Source organism: Bos grunniens, chromosome 11 (genome assembly GCF_055505025.1).
Source record: "Bos grunniens cultivar Pamir isolate PY7600 chromosome 11, Bosgru_T2T1.0, whole genome shotgun sequence".
NCBI classification, from domain to species: Eukaryota; Metazoa; Chordata; class Mammalia; order Artiodactyla; family Bovidae; genus Bos; species Bos grunniens.
This window is the reverse complement of record NC_141175.1, coordinates 59,913,603-59,939,934: the sequence shown is the minus strand read 5'-3', so window position 1 is coordinate 59,939,934 and position 26,332 is coordinate 59,913,603. Positions and strand designations below refer to the sequence as shown.

General features: G+C 43.4%; 1 long non-coding RNA gene across 2 annotated transcripts in view; it reads right to left on the bottom strand.

Moving 5' to 3' along the window:
* LOC147363168 (uncharacterized) overlaps nucleotides 1-24,942 on the bottom strand; it is a 99,784-nt gene extending 74,842 nt beyond the window's left edge. The window contains exon 1 of one of the 2 annotated variants that reach the window (XR_015136812.1): nucleotides 24,350-24,942. This is a non-coding gene — a long non-coding RNA (uncharacterized LOC147363168). The remainder of the gene's footprint in view (nucleotides 1-24,349) is intronic. The other variant, XR_015136811.1, reaches the window with a different exon arrangement.
* Nucleotides 24,943-26,332: the final 1,390 nt, after the last annotated feature.

The following is a 26,332-nucleotide window of genomic DNA, read 5'->3' as shown; positions in this document are numbered from 1 at the left end:
ATCTCATTATGCATTTCCAGAAGAGCTCTTGGCTGATCAGGTACATTGTCAATGAGCCGGAATATTTTGAAAGGAATCTTTTTTTTTTTTTTCTTAGCAGTAGATCTCAACAGTGGGCTTAAAATATTCAATAAACCATGTTTCAAACAGATGTACTGTCTGAGTGTTGTTCTATTTAGGTTTTGTTCTACTTATAAAGCACAAGCAGAGCAGATTTAGCATAATTATTAAGGGCCCTAGGATTTTGGGAAATCAATAAATGAGCATTAGCCTCATTATTCCCACCTGCATTATTCCCTAATAAGAGAGTCAGCCCCTTTGAAGCATTGAAGCCAGGCATTGACTCTCTAGCTCATTGACTGCTCTCTAGCTATGAAAGTCTTAGATGGCATCTTCTTCCAACAGAAGGCTGTTTCATCTACACGGAGTACCTGTTGTTTAGCATAGCCACCTTCATTAATGATCTGAGCTAGATCTTATGGATAACTGGCTGCAGCTTCTACATCAGCACTGGTTGCTTCACTTTGTACTTTTACACTACAGAGATGTCATCTCTCCTTAAACCTTATGGACCAACCTCTGCTAGTTTCTCACTTTTCCTCTGCAGCTTCCTCACCACTCTCAGCCTTTACAGAACTGAAGAGCAATAGGGCCTTGCTCTGGATTAGGCCTTGACTTAAGGGAATGTTAGAGCTGGTTTGATCTTCTATCCAGACCACTAAAACTTCTTCCACATCAGCAATAAGGCTGTTTTACTTTCTTATCATTTGTGTGTTCACTAGAGCAATGCTTTTCATTTCCTTCGATAACTTTTTCTTTGGCCCATGAGACCTAGCTTTTGGACTATCATGGCTTTCAACATATCTTCCTCACTAAGCTTAGTCATTGCTAGCTTTTGCTTTGAAGTGAGAGATGTATAACTCTTCCTTTCACTTGAAAACTTAAAGGCCTTTAAAGGGTTATGAATTGGCCTAATTTCAATACTGTTGTGTCTCAGGGAACAGAAAGGCCCAGAGAGAGGGAGAGAAAGGGACAATGACCGGCCAATGGAACAGTCAGAACACACACACACACACACACACACACATAACATCCATCCATTAAGTTCACTCCTTATATAAGCATGGTTCATGGCTTCAAAACAATTACAATAGTCACATCAAAGATCAATATCACAGATCATCCTCACAAATGTAATAACAATGAAAAAGTTTGAAAGTAAAAGTGTTAATCGCCCAGTCTTGTCCAATTCTTTGCAACCCCACGGACTGTGCCACCCCTAGGCTCCTCTCTGTCCATGAAATTTTCCAGGCAAGAACACTGGAGTGGGTAGCCATTCCCTTCCCAGGAGATCTTCTAAACCCAGGTTTTGAATCCAGGTCTCTCATATTGGAGGCAGATTCTTTACTATCTGAGCCACCAGGAAAACCTAAAAAAGTGTTAGAAATACTGTGAGAATTACCAAAACATGATATAGATCCAAAGTGACAAAATGCTGTTATAAAAATGGTGCCAATAGACTTGCTCAACACAGGGTCATCACAAACCTTCCATTAAAAAAAAAAAAAAAAAGATATCTACAAAGTGGAATAAAACAAGGTACCCCTGTACTCAGAGCCACAGGTGTTTCCAAATGCAGAAAGTATTGCCAGGCCTTGTTTAGGCTGTTTTCTCTTCTGAACGGGTCCTGGTTTTCCCCACCATGTGAACGCAGTCACCTTTTTTATTTATTTATTTATTTATTTATTTTTAATTTTATTTTATTTTTAAACTTTATATAATTGTATTAGTTTTGCAGTCACCTTTTTTAAAAAAATATTTTTTTAAATTTGTTTGGCTGTGCTGGGTCTTACTTGGTGGCACATAGGATCTATAGTCATGACTTGTGAATTCGTAGTTGCAGCATGTGAGATCTAGTTCCCTGACTAGGGATCGAACCAGGCTCCCTGCATTGGGAACTCAGAATCTTAGCCACTGGACCACCAGGGAAGTCACTGCAGCCACCTTTCAACACCAAAAATAAAGATTATTGATCCTCAAACCTTTTCTTGACTCCAACTCTCCGGGCCGTGTGAATCATTCCTCCCCTACTACTTCACTGTGAGTTTAGTTTTCTTTGCAAACATGGCCATACTTTAAGGGTGTTAGGTAGTTAGAATAGAAAAAGGAGTCCAAATTGGCAGCAGCTAAAAGACAAAGAATGAGATAAAGCACGAGAAAGGGGAACAAAGGAAAAATCCATGGACCTGAGCGGGAACCTCAGGTGAAACAAACATGCACCCTTCCTGATTGATGATGGAGGCAAGCCCTAATTTGCATAGGGCAAGCTGGGGTGGGGGGAGGAGACAAAAAGTATAAAGGAGACAAGATGAGGTGAGGTCTCTCCTCCAGGGTCAGCCTGCCCTCATGCCTTGGGGGTGTACTATCCTCTATTTACCAAATAAAATTCTGAGCTGTAACCAAGCTGTAACACTGATCTGTCATTTCAAATCTTTGCTGCAATGAGACTGAACTGAGGAAACTGCACACTCTTCCAACAGAGGAAACTGTCTCTGTGTGTGTCCCCTCCATCCTGTGAGCTCTGGAAGGGGAGGTGCTGTCCCTACCCAGCTTTGCATTTCCAGTGACTCACACGATGGGATTCAAGTTAACCTCTTTAAGACTCTTCTCAGGACACAAGGTGCTTTGACTCTTTTATTAGTTAGGGTTCTGCAGAGAAACAGAACAAATATATTCATTATGTACAGAGATGTAGAGCTTGCCTTGTGGCTCATTGATAAAGAGTCTGCCTGCAATGCAGGAGATGCGGTTTCAATCTTGGAGTCAGGAAGATACCCTGGAGAAGTAACCCACTCCAGTATTCTTGTCTGGGAAATCCCATGGACAGAGGAACCTGGAAGGTTACAGTCCACGGGCTTGCAAGAAAAGTTGGACATGACCTAGAAACCAAACAACAACCGAATATAAAGACAAGGGTGACACACGACCCAGAGAAGTTGACACGTGAAATGAACCATCACAACTCCTCTGCAAAGCTGGATATTGTTTAAAGGCAACCAGCATCCATTCCCTCCCACTTCTAGCCTCTTAAGTACACTGTAGACTCAAACCTGAGAGCTGTTTCCCAGATTCCTTTGCCAGCAAGGATATTATTAAGGTTCAGGTTCTGCCAATGGATCAAACTGCAAGAGATTTTGAAGCAAGGCAGAGACATCCTCCATCCAGCACCAGGGACAGAAGAATAAACTCCTGCAGATGTAGTTTTACAGTGGCTGCTAGATTCCTATCCTCTTATGTCAGCTGTGCTGGCAGCACTGTAAGCAGATAGGGGTGAGGGCCCCTGTGAAAGAGAACCACACATGGCTTTCTTGACAGAAGAAAAGCCATTTTTGGCCTAAGGCATTTCATGATCTAATCCTGGCCTCTCACTGTTTCCATTGTTTCCCCATCTATTTGCCAAGAAGTGATGGGACCGGATGCCATGATCTTAGTTTTCTGAATGTTGAGTTTTAAGCCAAATTTTTCACTCTCCTCTTTCACTTTCATCAAGAGACTCTTTAGTTCTTCTTTGTTTTCTGTCATAAGGGTGGTGTCATCTGCATATCTGAGGTTATTGATATTTCTCCCTGCAATCTTGATTCCAGCTTGTGCTTCATCCAGCCCAGCATTTTGCATGATATCATCTGCATATAAGTTAAATAAGCAGGGTGACAATATACAGCCTTGATGTACTTCTTTCCCAATTTGGAACCAGTCTGTTGTTCCATGTCCTGTTCTGTCTGTTGCTTCTCCACGATGGCAACAATGGAAACGGTGAGAGACTTTATTTTGGGGGGCTCCAAAATCACTTTCAGATGGTGACTGCAGCCATGAAATTAAAAGACTCTTGCTCCTTGGAAGACAAGCTATGACCAACCTAGACAGTATATTATAAAGCAGAGACATTGTTTTGCCAACAAAGGTCTGTCTAGTCAAAGCTATGGTTTTTCCCAGTAGTCATGTATGGATGTGACAGTTGGACTATAAAGAAAGCTGAGCACTGAAGAATTGATGCTTTTGAACTGTGGTGTTCGAGAAGACTCCTGAGAGTCTCTTGGACTGCAAGGAGATTCAACCAGTCCATCCTAAAGGAAATCAGTCCTGAATATTATTTAGAAGGACTGGTGCTGAAGCCTTAAACTCCAATACCTTGGCCATGTGATGTGAAGAATTGACTCAAAGGAAAAGACCCTGATGCTGGGAAAGATTGAAGGCAGGAGGAGAAGGGGACAACTGAGGATGAGATGGTTGAATGGCATCACTGACTCTATGCTCATGAGTTTGAGTAAGCTCTGGGAGTTGGTGATGGACAGGGAAGCCTGGTGTGCTGCAGTCATGGGGTTGCAAAGAGTCGGACATGACTGAGCAACTGAACTGAATCCTTGCCTTAATGCTTGTCCTTGAACAAGTCTTGCTGATTAACAATTTTAAGGGAACAAAAGAATGCAGGAGCAAAGGAAAAGCAGTCAAGAAACAATAGTTGAGTGATAAAACAGAGTCCTAGTTCCTCCTGAAAGAACATACATCACAGTCTGATACTTACCTTTGAGTTCTGCAGGCAACTCCACCCAAGTGGAGGAGGGAATGATGATGTTGACCTTGTCTGATACTTGTGACTTCAATCAACTACAGCTTAAACTCTGTCGACCTTTGTCCCAGTTCTATGCTGAAATCTCCTCTGCTCAAGCACCTTCATGAATATGCACGTACCCTTAGCTTAAAACTTCCCCAATTTAGATGTTCTGGGAGACATTGCTTTGAGAAAGATCCCACAACAAGTAAGTTCTCCTTACTTGCTGTGAATAATAAATCCTTCCTTCTCCCCATCTTTGGCTTGGTTGTGTCTTGGCCTGACACCTACAGAGGTGAACCCAGTTTTCAGGTGATAGTGGTAAAGAACCCACCTGCCAAAGCAGGAGACAGAGGAAATGCAGGTTCAATCCCTGGGCCAGGAAGATCTCCTGGAGAAGGAAGTGGCAACCCACTCCAATATTCTTGCCTGAAGAATTCCATGGACAGAGAAGCCTGACATGGGGTCACATTGAGTGGGACATGACTAAGCAACCAAGACTAACAGCACTGTATAGAAAATTGATCTAGAAAATTGATTCATTAACTTAGCTTAATGAAATTTGCTCCTGAAAATGCTCTTGAGGTGTATTAATGTTGGTATGATTCTATTTTTTAAATTTTGTATATCTAGATCCAGAGTCCAAATAACTTCAGGTCAATACAATGATATTTCTTCTGGGGTTCAGTGCAAAAAGGAAAATAAAAACACTTTAGAGATTTCAAGAAAAATTGGTTTATTGCAGAGAATAAGGTATTTGAAGTGAGGAATAAAGCCTGGGGCCAGCAAATACTAGATTTTTGTTGGGCTGCCTTTGCAGGTCACAATCCAGAGGTCAGAAAGCTACAGAGACCTGCTGCTGTCACCTGAAAACTGGGCTCACCTCTTTGTAGGTATCAGGCCAAGACACAACCAAGTCAAAGATCAGGAGAAGAAAGGATTTATTACTCACAGCAAGTAAGGAGAACTTACTTTGGGATCTTTCCCAAAGCAGTGTCTCCCAGAACATCTAAATTGGGGAAGTTTTAAGCTAAGGGTATGTGCATATTCATGAAGGGGCTTGAGCAGAGGAGAATTTAGCATAGGATTGGGGCAAAGGTTGCCAGAATTCAAACTGTAGTTGACTGAAGTCACGAGGATCAGAAAAGATCAACATCATCATTCCATTCTCCACCTGGGTGGAGTTTCCCTGAGAACTCAAAGATAAGTATCAGATTGTGATGCATGTCCCTTGAGGAGGAACTAGTACTCTTTTATCACTGAACTATTGTTTCTTCAAGGCTTTTCCTTTGTTCCTGCATTGTCTCTCTTCCCCTAAGATCCCTAATTATTGAGACCTGTTCAAGGGCAAACACTGTGGCCAGGCTTAGGTCACAAAATGCCTTAAGCCAAAAATGGCTTCTCCTGTGTCAAGGAGAAGAAGATGACAGAGGGTGAGACAGTTTGGATGGCATCACTGACTCAATCGACATGAGTTTCAGCAAATTCGGGGAAATAGTGAAGGACAGAGAAGCCTGGTATGCTGCAGTCCATGGGGTCACAAAAGTCGGACACAACTTAGTGACTGAACAACAAATGTCAAGAAAGCCATGCTTTTGACTTCCCTGGAGGTCCAGTGGTTAAGAGTCTGCCTGCCAGTGCAGGGGACATGGATTCAATCCCTGGTCCAGGAAGATCCCACATGCCACAGGGCGACTAAGCCCACGACTACTGAGTCCTTGCATCCTAGAGTCTGTGCTCTGCAGGAAGAGAAGCCTCTGCAGTAAGAAACCTGTGCACCACAACTAGAGAAAACCTGCACACAGCGACAAAGACCCAGCACGGTCAAAAGTAAGTAAATAATAAATAAAAATTAAAATAAAGGAAGTGCGCCTGGTTCTCTTTCTCCAGGGACCCCCCTACCCTATCTGCTTACAACACAGGTATACGGTTTTCCTTCTTATTTCCATTTTTATTTTATTGAAAAAAATTAATCAGGATAATGTTTTCTCTGTTTATACTATAAAATTTAACAATGAAAGATGACTTGCTTATCAATCAGGAGGTTATTTTTGTGAAATTGAATCATACTGACCACATCTTCTAATATTATCATCTGTGTTTTGTGATTTTATTTTTACAAAATCTAATTGTCCTAGTGAGAGTCTAAATTTTTCAGTTTTGCCAGGAAAGTTTAATTCTCCTGTCAGTTTTTAATCCATAACAAATTTCACCGTATATGGCTTTATCTGTTGACAGTTTAAGCACATGCTGAACATTCTTACATAGACTAATTTTTCTTGGATCAAATTTTTGCAGTTCTGATGTTTACCCACAAGATGTGTGTGACTTTATGATATAATAAGCAACATAAGCAATAAGACTAAAATATATTTAGTCATCATACCCTTGTAATTTCCTAAGTTATTAGGGCAATTAAGAGCGTCTTTTGTTTTAATACTTGGGTTTTATCCTCAGTTCCTAAAATAGCTTCAGAGATCTAAAGATAAACAGATATCTTTTATTTGTGATAACAACCGCCCCTCAACCACACCTGAGTTTATGTTAATAAGATAATTTTTAGAAAGCCCCTAGATAACCGCAAATGGGGGCTGGTTGCCAGAGGAGCCAATAGAGTGATTACAGGGTTGCAAGTTCAGCCTCTCCTCCTATCTCTGAGAGATGAAAGAGGCCAGTTGTTGAATTAATCATCAGTGGCCAGTGATTTAAGCAACCATGCCTATATAATAAAGCCTTTATAGAGACGTCCCTGGTGGTCTAATGGTTAAGAGTCTGCCTACCAGTGCTGGGGACATGGGTTTGATTCCTGATCCAGGAAGATTCCACATGCCACGGGACAAGTAAGCCTGTGTGCCACAGCTAGTGAGCCCACTCCCTAGAGCCTGTGCCCTACAATAAGGGAAAACACAAGCCTCAGCACTGCAACTAGAGAGTAGCCCCCGCTTGTTGCAACTAGAGAAAGCCTACATGCAACAATGAACACCCAGCACAGCCAAAAATAAATACACAACTAATTTTTTTTTTAATCCTCTGTAAAAACTCCAAAGGATAGAGTTTGGCAAACAAGAAACATCCATGTGACAGGAGAAGGGTGAACACTGACCCCATGGGGACAGATGCTCCTGTGCTCAGAATCCTTCTGGACCTTGTCTTGCAAGTTATGAGAGACATGGGGACCCACCACTTGTGTTTGAAGTTGGAAGGAGACAGGCTTGTGGGACTGAGCCCTTCACCTGGGGAGTCTGCACTAATTCCAGTTAGCATCAATATTAAATTGAACTGTGGAACACCAAGTTGTAGGTATTGCAGATCCCTCTTCTGTAGGGGTTACAGAATTGCTTGGTGGAAAATCCACTTATTTGGTGACCAGAAATGAAGCATTCTGTGAAAAGTGTTGCAGTAGAAGAAAACAGAGGAGTTTTTTTTGTTTTTTGTTTTTTGTTTCAGTGTTATGGTTCAGTTTTTAGAGTTTACTGTTTGGGGGCTTGCCAGGTGGTGCTAGTAGTAAAGAATCCACTTGCCAATGCAGGAAACTAAGAGTTTGATCCCTGAGTCAGGAATATCCCCAGGAGGAGAAAATGGCAACCCACTCCAGTATTCTTGCATGGAGAATCTTATGGACAGAGGAGCCTGGTGGGCTACAGTCCATGGGGTCGCAAAGAGTCAGACACAGCTGGGCACACATGTGTTCTATTTTAGTCGATGTCAGATTTATTTCTTGGTTATAACCGCTACAGGTAAATTCTACCAGTAATCAATTCACTATAAGTGAATTAATTGTACACAGATCAATTCTTTGCATGGTTTCTTAACTGAAGCAAAGTAGATCAGAACAAAAAGGCAGAGGATGCATGGGCATAGTCAGCTCACAGTATTCCTATCTTCAAAAAAATTCCTGCTTGCCTGATTTCCTTAACTGTATAATATACTTGTCCTGAGGATTAAGTTAAACAATAGGTCAAATGCTTAGCACTATATCTGCAGCATTAAGCACTCAGTAATAATTAATCACTGTTATACTAACTCTAAGTGTTTGTGAGTTAAAAATAAACTTGGAATCCTGTGAGATGGATGCTATTATAATCATCCCTATTTTACCACAAGGGAGCATAATTGATAGGTGGTTGGGTCACGTGATTCTAGAATATGAGACCAGGTCTCCTGACACTGGTTACAAAATCCTTTCTCTCGCCCTACACAGCTCTGCAGGGGAAAGAATGATTCTGTCCCAAGAGGAGGCAGACAGCTCTGTGTTGTGCCAAGTGGACACAATGGTGGTATACATGTCAGATCATTGTGGGAATTCAAATCAAACACTGCCAAGGACTTTCTTGGTGGTTCAGATGGTAAAGTATCTTCTGGCAATGCAGGAGACCCAGGTTCAATCCCTGGGTGGGGAAGATCCTCTGGAGAAGGAAATGGCAACCCACTTCAGTATTCTTGCCTGGAGAATCCCACAGAAAAAGGAACCTGGCAGGTTACAGTCTATGGGGTCCCAAAGAGTTGGACACTACTGAATGATTAACACTTTGGATAATGCAGGATAATCTCTCTATTTTAGGGCTTCCCTGGGGGCTTAGATAGTGAAGGATCTGCCTGCAACGTGGGAGACCTGGATTCAATCCCTGAATTGGGAAGATCCCCTGGAGGAGGGCATGGCAACCCATTCCAGCGTTCTTGCCTGGAGAATCCCCATTGGCAGAGAAGCCTAGTGGGCTACAGTCCATGAGGTTGCAAAGAGTCGGACATGACTGAGTGACTAAGCACAGCACAATCTCCCTATTTTAAGGTCAGTTGATTAGCAACCTTAATTCCATCTGCACCTTAATTCTGCTTTGTCATCTAACCTAACATATTCACAGGTTCTGGGGGATTAGCACATGGACATCTTTGGGACCCAATATTCTGCCCACCACAAGCCTATAGAAGTCTCCTTGGGGAAAAGTAAGGCATAAAAGGGCCCATCATTATGGAAAATTGGTCAGTTCCTGCATTTCATTCTAGCTGTTGGGCAAATTCCTGGGAGATGGTGTGATGTGGCTTTGGTGTCAAGCAGATCTGAATTAGAAGTGTGGGTTTAACACTTACTGATTAGTTACTCAGGCACTGAATTATCTTATCTTCAGGGTGACAATGGTAATACTGAGGCACATATTTTAGCAAGAGTTCAATAAGACAACACCTGTGACTCTGCCTAACACATTCCAAGTGTTCAATATCCTTCTACTGTCACCCACTTTACGATATGTAGGATCTCTTATCACGTCTTGACACTTATTTACTTAGCAAATATCTATGGAGCATGAACTATGTGTTGAGTATTGTATTAGGTGCTGAAGGGTAACCAGCACCTGGATCTGCCTTATCTGACCTTCAAAAACACAGCGGGGACAGCGCTGGATAATGGATCATGCAAGGAGCAGCAGCAAAGAAACCAGAGGGTGGCGATGCTTCCTCCAAGATCTGTGTCTGTCACCTTTTACTAGGCAAGGCCCAAGAAACCCCTGAATTACAGGGCAAGGCTGCCGGGAATGGGAGAGAGTAGGTGTCAAGAAAATGAGGTTTGAATTCAGACCTAGATTTTTTTTTAATACTTTTCATTATGAAAATTCCAAATATTAACAAAAGAAGAGAATATAAAACTGTTGTTTGATTCCACAGCCACCAACCACATGTGGCTATGGAGCGCTTGAAACATGACTAGTCAGAAATGAGATGTTCTGTAAGTGTAAAATACCCACCAATTTCAAAGAATTAGTTTTTAAAAAACATAAAATATCTCATTAATAATTGTTTATATTAACCACATTTGGTATGGTGGAGCAAATAAACTGTATTACTATAACTAATAACACATTTTACTCCTTTTTATTTTTTTATTTTTAAAACAATTTTATTTATTTATTTACTTTTGGCTGTGCTGGGTCTTTGTTGTGCAGACTTTTCTCTAGTTTTGGTGAGCAGGTGCTACTCTTCATTGCGGTGCACAGGATTCTATTGTGGTGGCTTCTCTGCTACAGAACACGGCTCTAGAGCATGTGAGCTTCAGTAGTTTCAGCACAGGGTCTCAGTAGTTGTGATTCCCTGGCTCTAGAGCACAGGCTTAATAGTTGTGGTATATGGGCTTAGTTGCTCCAAGGCCTATGGAGTCTTCCTTGATCAGGGATCTTACCTGTGTCTCCTGTACTGGCAGGTGGATTCCTTATCACTGAGCCACCAGAGAAGCCCCATTCCTTTCTTTTTTTTCCCTAAATATTTATTTGGCTGTACGAGGTCTTAGTTGCAGCATGCGGATGCTTAGTTGTGGCATGTGGGATCTCCTTCCCTGACCAGGGATTGAACCTGGGCCCCTGCATTGGGAGCACAGAGTCTTAGCCACTGAACCACAACGGAAGTCCTACCTCCATTCCGTTTTAAATGTAGCTAAAATATTTTAAATTATGTATATGGCTCACCTTAAATTTCTATTGAGTCAAGCTGATATAGAATAAACCCCCGTTTTGAATGAATCATTCAACTTCAACAATTTTCAATTTCTGAACACTACTGTTTCATTTATATCCCTACCGACCTCCACCCCACTGAATTATTTTGCAACAAGTTCCAAGTATTATTCGTATGTCTATATTTCAGAATGTACTTCTAGAATGACTATTTTTTTTAAATAGTCTCATTATTACACTTAATAAAAACTAACCTATATCAATTATATCTCACTAAAGCTGGAAAAAGGAGAAGGCAATGGCACCCCACTCCAGTACTCTTGCCTGGAAAATCCCATGGATGGAGGAGCCTGGTAGACTGCAGTCCATGGGGTCGCACAGAGTCAGACACGACTGAGCGACTTCACTTTCACTTTTCACTTTCATGCATTGGAGAAGGAAATGGCAACCCACTCCAGTGTTCTTGCCTGGAGAATCCCAGGGATGGGGAAGCCTGGTGGGCTGCTGTCTATGGGGTGGCACAGAGTCGGACACGACTGAAGTGACTTAGCAGCAGCAAAGCTGGAAAAAACTGACAGTAATTCTTTAAGGTTATGATATAGAGATTTCTGGTTTCAGTAAAGATGGGATAGACTGATTTCTTCCTCTTTCTGCTGCTGATGCTAAGTTGCTTCAGTCATGTGCGACCCATAGGTGGCAGCCCACCAGGCTCCCCCGTCCCTGGGATTATCCAGGCAAGAACACTGGATTGGGTTCTTCCTCTTTCTAGTATAGCTAAAAACCCTGGACTTAATTATACAAATTGGGCTTCCCTGGTGGCTCAGTGGTAAAGAATCTGCCTGCCAATGCAGAAGATGCAAGAGATGTAGGTTTAACCCCTGGGTAGGGGAAGATCCCCTGGAGGAAGAAACGGCAACCCACTTCAGTATTCTTGCCTGGAAAATTCCGTGGACAGAGGAGCCTGGCGGGCTACAGTCCACAGAGTCACAAAGAGTCGGACATGAGTGAGCACACATGTGTTTGTGTTAACAAGCAGTTGGAAGCATACTTGAAGCAAATAAAAAATGCTTCAGCAAAGAAGTAGAAGATGTATATAATGAAGAACCAAATGGAAATTTAAAAACAAAATAAAATAACTAAAAGAAAAAAAATCACTAGATGGACTCAATAGCATAATGCTGTAACAAAGGAAAAAAATCAGTAAACTTCAACATAAAATAAATTATCTAATATGAACAACACAGAGAAAATAGACGGAAAAAGAACAGAATTTCAGGAATCCCTAAGACTGTAACAAAAGATTTAGCATCTGATGTCACTGGAACCACAAGACGAGAGAGTGGGGGCTGAAACACATTCTACAGAATAATGTCTGACGTTGTCCCAAATTTGGCAAAAGACATAAACAGGTTCAAGAAACTGATTAAACCCCAAACAGTACAAACCCAAAGAAGTTTATGCCAAGACTCATCACAGTTAAACTTTTGAAAACTAAAAGCAAAGAAAAATATTGAAAGTATCAAGTGAGAAATGGCACCTTCAACAACAGATTTCTCATCTACAATGATGAAAGAAAACTCAGAATTCTATGTCCACAGAAATATCATTCAATAATACAAGGGATATTAAGACATTCTCAGATGAAGAAAAACTAAGAGAATTTGTCACCAGCAGACCTGCCTTAGGAGATAGCTTAACTATGTTCTCTACAAAGAAAGGACTCTTAGAACATCAAGAAAGATGAAAGAATATGGGAAAAGTAAAATATGAGTAAATACAGAAGATTTTCTTCTCCCCTTGAGTTTTCTGAATTATTTCATGGTCGAAACAAAATTATAACATTGTATGATCTGTTTCTCAAAGTATGTATAGTAAATATCTAAAACAATTATAAATGCAAGAAGGTAAAGGGACCTAAATGGACATAAGATTTCTACATTTCACACAAACAAGCAATAAAATGCTTACACTAGTAGACTGCAATATTACATATATGTATATATGTGTGTCGGAGAAGGCAATGGCACCCCACTCCAGTACTCTTGCCTGGAAAATCCCATGGACGGAGGATCCTGGTAGACTGCAGTCCATGGGGTCGCTAGGAGTCGGACACAACTGTATAACTTTCAAGTAGACAACCTGAGCGACTTCACTTTCACTTTTCACTTTCATGCACTGGAGAAGGAAATGGCAATCCACTCCAATGTTCTTGCCTGGAGAATCCCAGGGACGGGGGAGCCTGGTGGGCTGCTGTCTCTGGGGTCGCACAGAGTTGGACACAACTGAAGCGACTTAGCAGCAGCAGCATATATGTGTGTGTGTAATATGAAGAGCAACTACTAAAAAAAAACCATACATAAAGATACATCCAAAAACACTGGTGATATATGAAAATGAAATTCAAAAAATATATACACATAATCCATACAGGGGCAGGAAAAAAGACATAGAAGAATGGAAAACAAAGGGAATAAGCAAAAAACAAAAAAATGATTCATAAGCCCTAATATATCAATAATTACAATAAATGTAAGTGGTCTGAATACTCCAGTTAAAAAAGAGATTGATCCAGGGGATTAAAAAAATATATGACCCAACTATATGCTATCTATAAGAAACTCACTTCAAATATAATGATGTGGGTAGGTTGGATATAGAACAATACCCTGGGAATTCTTTGGCAGTCCAATGGTTAGGACTCTGTGCTTTTACTGCCAAGGGTGCAGTTTGATCCCTGGTTGGGGAACTAAGATCCTACAACCACTTGCTATGGTCAAAAACAAAAACAAAAACGGGATATCTCCAAAATACCATGCAAACATTAATCAAAAGCAGGGCCATGCTGAAATCTTGACTTCAGGCTTCTGGTCTCCAGAATTATAGGGGAATGTAGTTCTCTTGAGCAGCCCAGTTTGTGGTATTTGGTTATAGCAACCACTGCCTCCTTCAGAGCTAAGCATACAACTCCCGCTGGGGAGCCTTCCCCTGCACCACCTTGCCAACCAAACCAAACCTTGCCATCCCAAACCAAACTCATCACTCACTTATCCGTTTCCTCCACTAGTCAAGGGGGTCACTTCCACAGGGGACACAGCAGAAGCTTTGTGAGGGCAGGGAACTTGCCTCCCTTTCTTCTGCCATTCATTCCTTCCCAAACTAGTTTTTGATCACCTGTTTCTGGCCAAGTATTGTTTCAGCCCAAAGGATACATCATTGAACAAGACAAACAATACTCTTACTTTCAGGGAGCTTGGGTTCCAGTGGCTCAAGGGAGACAAAAGCTTCTAAGCATGTTAATCAAATAAAAAATGTCACTTCAGATAATGATAAGTTTATGAAGGAAAGTGATGGGCGAGAGAAAGATGACTCTGGAGAAGGGAGAGGTGGGGACTTAGGGAGAAGGCTTGCAGTGCCCTTACAAACGCAGCAAGAGAGACCTGAATGGAGCCCGCCATGCTGTGTGAAGCCCATCTTCCTCATTAAGGTCTGCATTCCTTGGCACTTGGGATGGTGTCTGTAGAGCTTGTCATTTTGTTCCTAGAATCTGTGATGTATTTGAACTGGCACTGACCCCCACCTGGAGCAGGTGCCCAACAAAATCATGTCTTGTTGAAGGAATGTCTGAATGGGGAATGTTATGAGAAAAATGCTAGAAACCACAGAAAGGTCCTGGTATATATTGTGTGTTCCAAAAAACACCCCTGCCCCCGCCCTTTTCTCTCATTGTTAGCAGCACACATGAACTTGGAGCCCATTGGCCCCGTACAACTTGACCCTCACATTACCAAAGATGCCCCTTTCCAAGAGACTGCCCACCAACATGACTCCATTCTGCAAACCCCACATGCAGGTCAGAGCAGACTTACTGGCTCCTCACAATACAAGCATTTCATGCTGGCAATAAGCAGTCATACTGATACAAGAGTTATAAATTTACAAAACCCTCTCACATCCACCATATCCCTTCAGTTTTTCCAAATTCCTTTAATGCAGACGGCACCATCTCTGCCATTTTTATGGACAAATATCCACTCTCAGAGAAGCAAAAGGATTCCCCAAAGTTCACCCACGGAAAGTTGGAGGAGACTCTGACTTCAAATCTCTCACACCTCTGACTACACTACAAGGCCAGGCCGGGAAGAAAATCTAGTTAATGACTCACCTGCTGAGGGAGGTGTCAGGAAAAGGAGACACCTGGTTGTGCAAAATCAGACTATGCAATCCAGGGACTTCCCTGGTGGTTCAGTGGTTAAGAATCAGTCTTCCAAGGCAAGAGAAGATCCCTGGGTAAATAAGATCCCACATGCTGCGCAGCAATTAAGCCTGTGCATGAAACAAAGACCTAGCACAGCCAAAGAAAATGAGAGAGAGAGAGAGACTATGGGGTACTGAACCACATATTGTCAGCAAATGTTGTTATTATTACTGATGGCAAAAGTTCCAGAAGCAGTGAAGTCCTTTGTTGTCTAGAAAGATACTGCCAAGTTAGGGGTCAGAAGCCCCGCAAGCAAGACATCCCGCCCCCGTCCCCCGCACAGCCACACCCCTCTGCCCCCAGCTGGCTGGGTAACCTCAGGTACATCAGTGAACCTGTTGCTTGAATGGGCTTCCCAGGTGGCACTAGAGTTAAAGAACCCGCCTGCCAATGCAGGAGATGTAAGAGACAAGAGCACTCTTTTGTTTATAAAACAAAGTAACAAATTAAAAAACAAAAGGGAAAACAAACAAAATAAACAACAACAAAAAACAAAAATAAACAAAATAAAAGAACTGAGTTTCCTTCCTTTCCTCCATCACAGGGTGACCATGAGGGTAAACTAAGGAAGGGAAGTGGTTCTCAGGTGTGAGTGGAGGCCTATGAGCCCCTGGAGTTTTGCCCAATATTTGAGTAAAGATTTCCATCCAGAGAGAGGGAGAGACAGACAGGAGAGAGATCTCCCTTCCAGATAGCCCAGAGATGAAAGGCAGATAATGGGCTGGTTCTCAAACCCTGTAGTTGTGGCAAAAATCAGTGACCCACTACACTGCAGTCCTCCAGGATCCTCAGGCAGGGGACCACGGGGCAGGGGATGGGAATGGTTCCTCTCATTGTCAACTCTGCTGATCCACAGCCAGCATTTGGCTTCCCACCTTCACATCTCTGGGCCTTGCTGGTGAAGAGGTGTCAGTCTCCAAGGGGAGGTGTCCCACAGGAGACATGGCATAGGGGCCACTGAAGAGGAAGCCAGGATGGCCACCTGGCCACGTTGCCTCCTCCCTCCAGTGAATCAACAGGAAAAGAGGTCACTGTACTGTCTGGAGTGATTGCTCCTGACTCTCAAGAGGTAATCAGGCTGCAGCACATAGTGGAGGTCAGGGGGAATATGTCTGGAATGCAAGGGTTTCCCTGGGGTCCTCTTAGGACTCCTGTAGGCTGTGATAAAATTCAGCAGAAAACAACATCAGCCCAGTGCAAGCAGATTTGCTATCTGCCCAGGCTCTTCAGGAAGAAAAAGTTTCAGGTCACCCTCCCAGGGTTTTCCCAGGTGGTTCAGTGGTAAAGAATCTGCCTGCCAATGCAGGAAACACAAGAGACCCAGGTTCATTCCCTGGGTCAGGAAGATCCCCTAGAGTAGGAAATGGAAACCCACTCCAGTATTCTTGGCTAGAGAATCCCATGCACAGAGGAGCCTGGCGGGCTACAGTCCATAGGGTCGCACAGAGTCAAACACGACTGAGCAACTGAGCAACAACAGCAACAATATCCTCCTAAGCAAGGAATCTCAACCACCCAAGGTATTTGCCCAGGGAGGATGGAGTATGGAATGGACAGTGGAAAAAGAGAATTATGAATACCAGCTATTACAAAACCAGTTTCAGAACAAGCACTTTAATATGTGCACACCTTACCTGCCTCCTGAGAAACCTGTATGCAGGTCAAGAAGCAACAGTTAGAACCAGACATGGAACAATGGACTGGTTCAAAATTGGAGAGGTTCTTGCATAGGTCTATGGGGTGGCCCCTGAAGGAGAAAAACTCCAAGCCAAGTTAAAGGACATACAGTGGCTAAGGATGTGGGCACACTGGGACATGCCCATGAGTCTCTCTCTGGAGCTTGGGCAGGAAGGAGCCAGCCTGCCATTAGGGACCCTCTGGCAGCCCGCCAGGAGAGAGGGAACATAGGCAGAGGTCAGGTGAGCAGATTGAAACAGGCATGCACCCAGTCTATTGAACAGATGCTGGCGGTCCCATCAGCAAGCTGCCAGGCTCCATGTAAGATCAAACCCCAGCCCCAGCACCTGTGCTCCGGGCAGCTGGCCCTGCTGCGACAGGTAGGGACCCAGGAGCCAGGTGCTTCCTCCCACGTGACAGAGCCCAGAGCCTACAGCTGTCAGGGATTAGGGTGCACTGCCGTGGGGCACTAAGGGGTTAAACTCCAGGCAGTCCTTCTGCACCCAGCTGTCTCCTCTGCCTTTTTGTCTGCTGCCTTCCTGCTGCTCCATTGGAGGCTCTAGGATTGCCACAGCCTCTTCATCAGCCCGGTGATACCTTTAGGATTCATTTCTAATGAACACAGTCAGCCTCCAGGGTTTTGAGCATCCTGACCCAGGAGCCCAGAGGCCTGATGAAGTAGAAACAAAAAGAAACTCCTGCGTGGCAGACTCAGTATAACTGTTATTAGCTGCGCTCCTGCTATGTGCCGAGTGGGTTGATAGTTACAGTCTCAGCAACTCTGTGAAGCTGGTCTTAGCATCCGCATTTTCTAGGGATTTCTCAGAGGCTCAGAGGAATTAGGTAACTTAACAAACTTCACACAGGGAATAAAAAGCCAACAGGAAAATCAAAACCCAGTTAGTGTGACTTGAAAGTCTTTTCTCATCTCAATCCCAGAGGTTGCTGTTCGTTAGATCTCCCTCTTTTAGCCCAGATGGGGCTGGGGTGGGGGGCAGAGGGGGAGAAGCATGATGTATCACAGTCGTTCTCAAAGTATGGTCCGAAATTGGCGGCCTCGGCATCACCTGGGACCTGGCTAGAAATGCAGAGTCCCAGGCACCCCCCACCACCGACCTCCTGAATCAGACCCCTGGGATGGGACTTAAAAGTGGACATTTAATTTCCAAATAAATGGGGTTTTTAAAGTACCTTTGATATTAATTTCTCATTCTGATATTAATTTCTCATTTAAATGCTTTTTTCTCTGCAATTACCTTCTATGTTTTTTCAGTCTTTTTAACTTTATAGAGGCTTTCAATGGCTTTGTCAAAGATCTCTCTTGGTGAATGTCACACTGCACTTGAAAATATGTGGGTTATTTTTCAAATATCTCTTGATATTGATTTCTAACATAATTCCGCAGTGATAGGACAACAAACGCTGTATGATTTCAACATCTTTAGACCATGAAATTTTTGTACCTTGTTTTGCATCCCTGGATATGTTCCAGTGTCTCCTGGTTTATAGTCTATGGGAACTTGAGTAGACTGTGTATCCTGCTGTTGTGTGAAAATTGTATAAATCTTAATTAAGATGAATTGGTTCATAGGTCTACTATATTGGTAGGTCTACTAATTGGTTCAGGTCTACTATATCCTACTTGTCTACTCCTTCTAGTAATTCTTGAGAGCTTGACACTGAAACTCCAACTAAAAAAGCTTAATTTATCTACTTAAAAAATAATTGTAATCTATACTGGAACTATATGTAACTTTCTTCTGTATTTTCCAAGTCTCCTGTAAACATGTTTTCATACTTTCATAACTTAAAAAATAAAAAAGAAAGAAAAAAAAAAAAGAAACCTTAGGTGGGGCCCAGGCATCGCTGTGTTAATGAGTCCTGCAGGTGGTCCTGATGTGTGCTGGAGGTGGAGAACGAGGGTCTAAGGCTGCGGCCCTTTAGGCCTGGGCTGCGGTGCCCTGGCTGCGTGGGGCTCCCAGGTGGGGAGGGCTGAGCGTAGGCCCGGTGGCAGGACACTAACCAGGAGGAGTGGTCCAAACCACCTCACGGTGGTCCATTCACAAACCACCTCTCCTGACCTCAGCTATTTTAGCCTCAACCAAACACAAGGATGCATATCATCTCCCTCTTGCCTTTTTTTCTTTTGAACTTTTTATTTTGTATTGGAGTATAGCCAGTTAACAACGTTGTGATAGTTTCAGGGGACCAGTGAAGGGACTCAGCCATACATATACATGTATCCATTCTCCCCCAAACTCCCCTCCCATCCAGGCTGCCACATAACATTGAGCTGAGTTTCACGTGCTATAGAGTAGGACCTCGTTGGCTATCCACTTTTAAATATAAGAGTTGTACACGTCCATCCCAAACTCCCTAATTATCCCTTCTCCCTATCCTCCCCCCCAACTGCCCTCTTGTTTTTGATGACATTTTGGGATAAGCACTGGCTGCAAATCCCAGCTCCACCACTTCCTGGCTGTGTGACCTTGGCCAAGCCACATTCCTGATCTGAGCCTTACACTCCTTCTCTGTAAAATGAGATGGTTGTGTCTCTACCTTTGAGAGTTGAGTGCCAGGAGCTCAGCGCCATGCCTGGCATGTTGTTGGCAGATGTTACTGCTGTGGCTGCTCAGGGTTCTGATGACTAGCCCAGGTCTCCTCTCCAACTGCTTGAGGTCTGACCCCCTAAGGAGGCCGAAAGGAGTAGAGTCCCGCAGCCCTGCCTCTGCTCCCGGCAATGAGAGCGTTACTCCCTCAGGAATCCTGGAGATGACTTGGGTCTGGGGAGGCCCTGCTCATGCCTGCTCCGGCGGCATGATGCTGGATTCATTACTCACCTGCTTTGGGCCTCAGTTTCCCATAAAGAGAAGATATGCTCAGAGTTTTGTGTTTTTTTAACTTTTTATTTTGTATTTGGTTATCGCTGATTAACAACATTATAATAGTTTGAGGTGAACAGCAAAGGGACTCAGCCACACATAGACATGTATCCATTCTCCTCCCAAGCTCCCCTCCCATCCAGGCTGCCACATAACATTGAGCAGAGTCCCCTGTGCTGTACAGGCGGTCCTTGTTGGTCACCCATTTTAAATACTGTGCTCAGAGTTTATCCAGTTGGTTTCAGGATTCCTGGAGAGAGGCTGCCAGGGCCATCTGAGCACTGATGGAGACTGATCAATCATTCCACAGAAAGTACAATATAAAAGACAGACCACACCAAATGCCCTCATAGATTGCAACATTTCAGAAACATTAAGCGTGAATTTCCAAAGTGAGGCAGTACAGCAGTGCTGAGCAGGTTGTTGGCAGAGCCCTTGGCCACCTTCTGAGTAAGACTGATAGCTTCTCAGAGAAGTTCCATCACAGACTCCTGGTGGCAATTTTCCCACTGGAAACCTCTCCTGTGAGCCCTACAGGGGTTCGTTTGCCTCTCTTTGAATATAGTAACTCCCCTATATACAAACTTTAAGTTGTGAACTTTCAAAGATACAAACATGCGTTCCATCAGCATCAGGCATAAGTGAAATTGCAGCTTGCCCTCCATCTCTTGTTGCTGATGACCCTTCAGCTCTACCATCTCCCACCTCCTCTCCCTCCTCCAGTCAGTAACTCTTCTTGCCTCTTCACTCCATGCCAGCCCCTGTGTGCCAGCTGTTGTACTAGACTACTGTACTTTTCAAGGTACTATAAGACTAAAAACGTTTTCTTGTGTTTGTATTGTTTGTGAAAGAAGTATTATAAACCTATTACAGTACAGTACTATATAGTTGATTGTGTTGGTCATTAGGCTGACTTTGCTGGACTTAAGAATGTGCCCTCAAACAGAACACATTCATATGTAGGGGATTTATTGTACTTCCAGTGATGGGAGCTCCTCTCTTAGGATAAACTCTTGTCTTTGGTCTCTCATGGCCTCCAAGGCCCCGGGATAAGTCTAGGCCAAGAGCCCTCTGGGTATTTGCAGACAAGTCCCAGAGTCTCCACCAGCAAAGTCTCGTGTTTGTCTTGAGTCCTCAGCCCTAGCACCTATAACCATCTTGTTCCCAGAATATTCTGGCATAGTCTAAAAAATAAAGTTAATTAAAATCACATAGGGAATTTCATAACCCTTCCCAGGCTTACACACCTAAGGGGCAACAGTAATAACATCCCCACCCATTCCTACGTGTTTAGAGCTTTTCCTTCAAAGCAACTCCTCACTATTTACAAACTTACAGGAGTCAAGAAGTGACAGTAAAGGTGGCAAATGGATTTCACTTGCACACTGAAGCATGATTCCCTGGATTTTGGGGTGCCCCTGATTTGGGGGTTGCTTTGGAAGTTATGTGCTTAGCAAGTCTATTTTGGTTCATCAAGGACTCCCAAGAGTCTGTCCCAGACAACTTTGTCCCTAAACTCTAACAGGCGGATCTTACAGTGATAATGGATGGATGGATTCTTTGATTCATTCACTCAATATCTGAGAATATGAAGATGAACAGGGTCTATACTGTCAAGAAGCTGACGGTTTGTGGAGGGGAAAAATATGAATAATAACATGTGTGCATATTCATGCTTGTCCAATTCTTTGCAACACCGTGGACTATAGCCCGCCAGGCTCTGCTGTCCATGGGATTTTCTAGGCAAGAATACTGGAGTGGGTTGCTCCAGGGGATCTTCCTCTTCCAGGGGATCTTCCCGACTCAAGAATCGAACCCAAATCTCCTGCTGCTCCTGCATTGGCAGGTGGATTCTTTATCACTGAGCACCTGGGAAGCCCATACATATATACACATTCTTTAAAAATTCCTTTTCCATTATGGTTTATCACAGGATATTGGATATAGTTAGTTCCCTGTGCTATGCAGTAGGACCTTGTTTATCCATTCTATAAATACTAGTTTGCATCTGCTAATCCCAAACTCCCAATCCATCACTCCCCACCCCTCCTCCCCTTTGGCAACCACAAGTCTGTTTTCTGTGTCTGTCTACACAGCTTCTGAAACAGAGTAGGTGATTCATGTATATTCATAGGAGTCATGTGTATCCTGTTTGGCTGAGTCATGTAGTGTTGAGTTGGAGTGAAATACATGTTAAAGGCAGATATAATTTTCTATTTTAATTTCAGAAATATATATGTGTGTGTGTATTTTAGATGTGCAAAACAGTTATCAACAGAAGTGATCTTTTATTTGTATGTGGGAGGTAGGGAAGGTCAAGGGTTACGAGTAAAAGGAAGGTTTACTCTCTACACTTCCCTGGTTTTTTTTTTTTTTCACAGTGCAGAAAGTTAGAAAGATTGTAGGAGCCTTTCACTTTTACATGACAGATTTTTATTTTGTGATAAAGAAATATGTTGTTTGAAAAAATACATATACACCAAAGCATTACCAGAAAATGGTATTGATTTCAAAGCCCAAACATTTCAGAGTTCCAGTTAAGTGTATGCTAACTTGGTCTTCACTGAAGTATCTATCTCATCCTCAGAGACTGTACATTACAGTTTACAGAGATGCCTCTCTTCGATCCACAAGCAGTCTCACTCCGTGGCAGGTGGGGGCTCATGAGGCCTGATGATTAATTGTGTTAAGGGGGAACTCTAACAGGTGTTTGAATTTTAAGAAGAGAACAGAAAAGACAGTTATTGAAGACCTACACTACTAGTTATAATGAGGGTAACACTCCTAATAACAAAAGCTATTATTCCTGCTGTTGTGTGATTTGAAACTCCCTGAGGCTGCCTTGGCTGGTGAGGAAGCAAGTCCATTCTGTCTGCTTCTGTCCTTCCAGCACTTAAAGGTATCTGGAGCTCAGAAGAGGCTCAGTGAGCTTTTTTGGAAATATAAGTTGAAGAAATGAATGAAAATTCTGTTTAGATTCCAAGTCACACTCACCATAAACACAGTTTGCCCTGGTGACGCTGGCTCAGGAGTTTTAAAGCAAAGGGACACAGCATGCCAAAAATGACCATTTATGACTTCCTCTGGATGTCCTGGCAATTGGTCCTGATTCCACATCCATGCTGCTGCTGCTGCTGCTGCTAAGTCGCATCAGTCGTGTGTGACTCTGTGCGACCCCATAAATGGCAGCCCACCAGGCTCCCCCATCCCTGGGGTGATGTTTAATAACCCAAGGGTTAAGGAAGGCTTAGAACTTTCCCTTTAAAAAATGTCTACTTCATCTTTCATTTTATTGTCCTGAATTTCATAATCAAATCATTTTCTGCATCCTGATATTTGGATGATGTCCTTTAAACTTCTAAATAGAGGCCAGAGCTTCCTATGTCTTGCTCTCAATTTCTCTGGGCTCTGCTTTCCTTTCTTTTTAAAAAATTTTTACTGGAGTAGAGTTGCTTTACAGTGTTGTGTTAGTTTCTACTGTACAGCAAAGTGAATCAGCTAAACATATACATATATCCCCTCTTTCATGGATTGTCTTCCCATTTAGGTCATCATGGTCTCTCCTCTCTTGCCTTAGATGATTCTGAGGTATTGACTGTCTGGTTGAGGGTGGGGTGGGGAGGGGTTTCCTCCTGATTAAGGGATGACCACTAGGAACAGATGTGAGCAGCCATGGTGTAGACAGCATGATTCCTACTCCAGCCTAAGACCTAAAGTAACAGGCCACATGGGGTCCTCAAGTCTCAGCCCAGCTCACCATTCCAAGCCAAGTGGCCAGTGTGCCTCTGGGCCACAGAACCCCAAGATCCTAAACACACCTAAGGGTTTCACATTGTTCCATTTAGTAACAGGCTTGTTGGTGATTCATTTAAATGGGGGCATCTTTGGGATCTCTGGCTGTCCTAGGGTCTTTGGTGAAGCATCTTCATCCACCTGGTCCTCCAACAACTCCAAGGCTGCCATAGCCTGGCTTCACTCCTCTGCTTTGCTCCTGAGGAGCTTTGTAGAAATCTTGTCTGTGTGGAGGGAACCCCACAGGACCACCCATATTTGAGGAAGTCTGAACCCCAGTTTTGTAATCATTGCTGGTTATAAAATGAGAGTACCACAGACTTAGCGATTAAAAGAACACACGTTTGAGGGACACCCCTGGTGGTTCATTGGCTAAGACTCTGAGCTCCCAATGCACGGGGGCTTGGTTCAATCACTGGTCGAGGAACTAGATCCCACATGCTTCAACTAAGAGTTCTCATGCTGCAGCTAAAGATCCCACTTGCCACAACCAAAAAGATCTCACATGCTCACATACTACAACTGAAAAACAAAACAAAACAAACAAACAAACAAACAAAAACTCGCACACCATAACAAAGACCCCACATGCCTCAACTAAGAACTGGTGCAGCCAAATTAAAAAAAGAAAAAAACTCACACATTTCTTACCTCACAATTTCTGTGGGTCAGGAGATGGGACGTGGCTTACCTGGGCTCTCTACTGTGGGGTCTCTCATGAGACTGCAAATGAAGTAAGCATCTGCCAGGGCCGGGTCTCTGAGGCTCCAGGTGGAAAAGATCCTCTTCCAAGTTCATGTGGTTGTTGGCAGGATTTAGTTCCTCACAGGTTGCCAGACTGAGAGCTTCGGTTTCCTCTTGGCAGTGATCCAGATAGCCCCAGTTTCTTGTCTCATGGGTCTCTTCATAGCACAGCTTATAACACAGCAGCTGGCTTTGCCAAAGGACAAAAGGGAGAGAGTCTGCAAGAAGATGGAAGTCATAGAGCCGTATCACTCATGGGAGTGACAGCCTTCAATGTATTTGTTGGTTAGAAGTAAGGTTCACTCTCCCTCAAAGGGAGGAATTGACAGAAGCATGAATACCAGGTAATAGCCAACAAGGTGGGGGGTGGCTAGGGGAGGGAGTCTGTTCACCACAGTTCAGTTCAGTTCAGTTCAGTCGCTCAGTCGTGTCTGACTCTTTGCGACCCCATGAATCACAGCATGCCAGGCCTCCCTGTCCATCACCAACTCCCGGAGTTCACTCAGACTCACATCCATCGAGTCAGTGATGGCATCCAGCCATCTCATCCTCTGTCGTCCCCTTCTCCTCCTGCCCCCAATCCCTCCCAGCATCAGAGTCTTTTCCAATGAGTCAACTCTTCGCATGAGGTGGCCAAAGTACTGGAGTTTCAGCTTTAGCATCATTCCTTCCAAAGAAATCCCAGGGCTGATCTCCTTCAGAATGGACTGGTTGGATCTCCTTGCAGTCCAAGGGACTCTCAAGAGTGTTCTTCAACACCACAGTTCAAAGACATCAATTCTTGGGTGCTCAGCTTTCTTCACAGTCCAATTCTCACATCCATACATGACTACTGGAAAAACCATAGCCTTGACTAGACAGACCTTTGTTGGCAAAGTAATGTCTCTGCTTTTCAATATGCTATCTAGGTTGGTCATAACTTTTCTTCCAAGGAGTAAGTGTCTTTCAATTTCACCACAGGGGTGACCAAAACTGTATAAACCCTAGAGAGTACACATTTCTATCACAACCGCTTATCTCTGCCATCATAATGCAAAATCAGCCATGCATGCAAGCATGCTTAGTCCCTTAGTCGTGTCCAACTCTTTAAGACCCCATGGATTGCAACCTGCCAGGCTCCTCTGTCCATGGAGATTCTCCAGGCAAGAATACTGGAGTGGGTTGCCATGCCTTCCTCCAGGAGATCTTCCCAACCCAGCCATAGACAGGATGTCAACAAATGAACACGTTCGAATAGAACTTTATGAACACTGAAATTTGAGCTTCTGGTAACTTTTACATGTCACAAAATACTAGTCATCTTTTGATTCCCTACCTCCCCACTCCCGAATTATTTAAAAATGAGCAAATCAAGTTTTATTAATCTGCGTTGCTCCAGCATCAGATGCTTTTGGATAACCTCTCTGCATGCAGTCAGTTTCTATTGTTGGATTTTAGAGATTGTTTGGTTTAAGTCTTTCCCCTCCACTTCTTTTTTCTTTCTTTCTTTTTTTGGGCCACCTCACAGCTTGTGGGATCTTAGTTCACTGACCAGGAATGGAACCAGGATTCTAGAAATGGAAGTGCAGAGTCTTAGCCACTGGACCACCAGGGAAGTCCTTTCCCCAGACTATTTTAAGGGAGGTAAATAGTCCCTGAATTTGTTGAACCTCAAATTCCCTCCTCAATTTTACTCTGGGAAGTCAGGCTTAGAGAAATGCTTCTTTGTCCTGAACTGACTTGTCCTGGGGCTGGAAAGCATCCTTTGACCAGAATATACAGGCCGCTGATGAGGACCCTCGGTTCAGAGGAGCAAAGTGATTGCTCCCCACTTTGAGGCTGCAATTGGGCACTACATGTCCTACCTCCCAGTCCAAGGCACTCTCAAGAGTCTTCTACAGCACCACAATTGGAAAGCATTGATTCTTTGGTGCTCAGCCTTCTTTAGGTC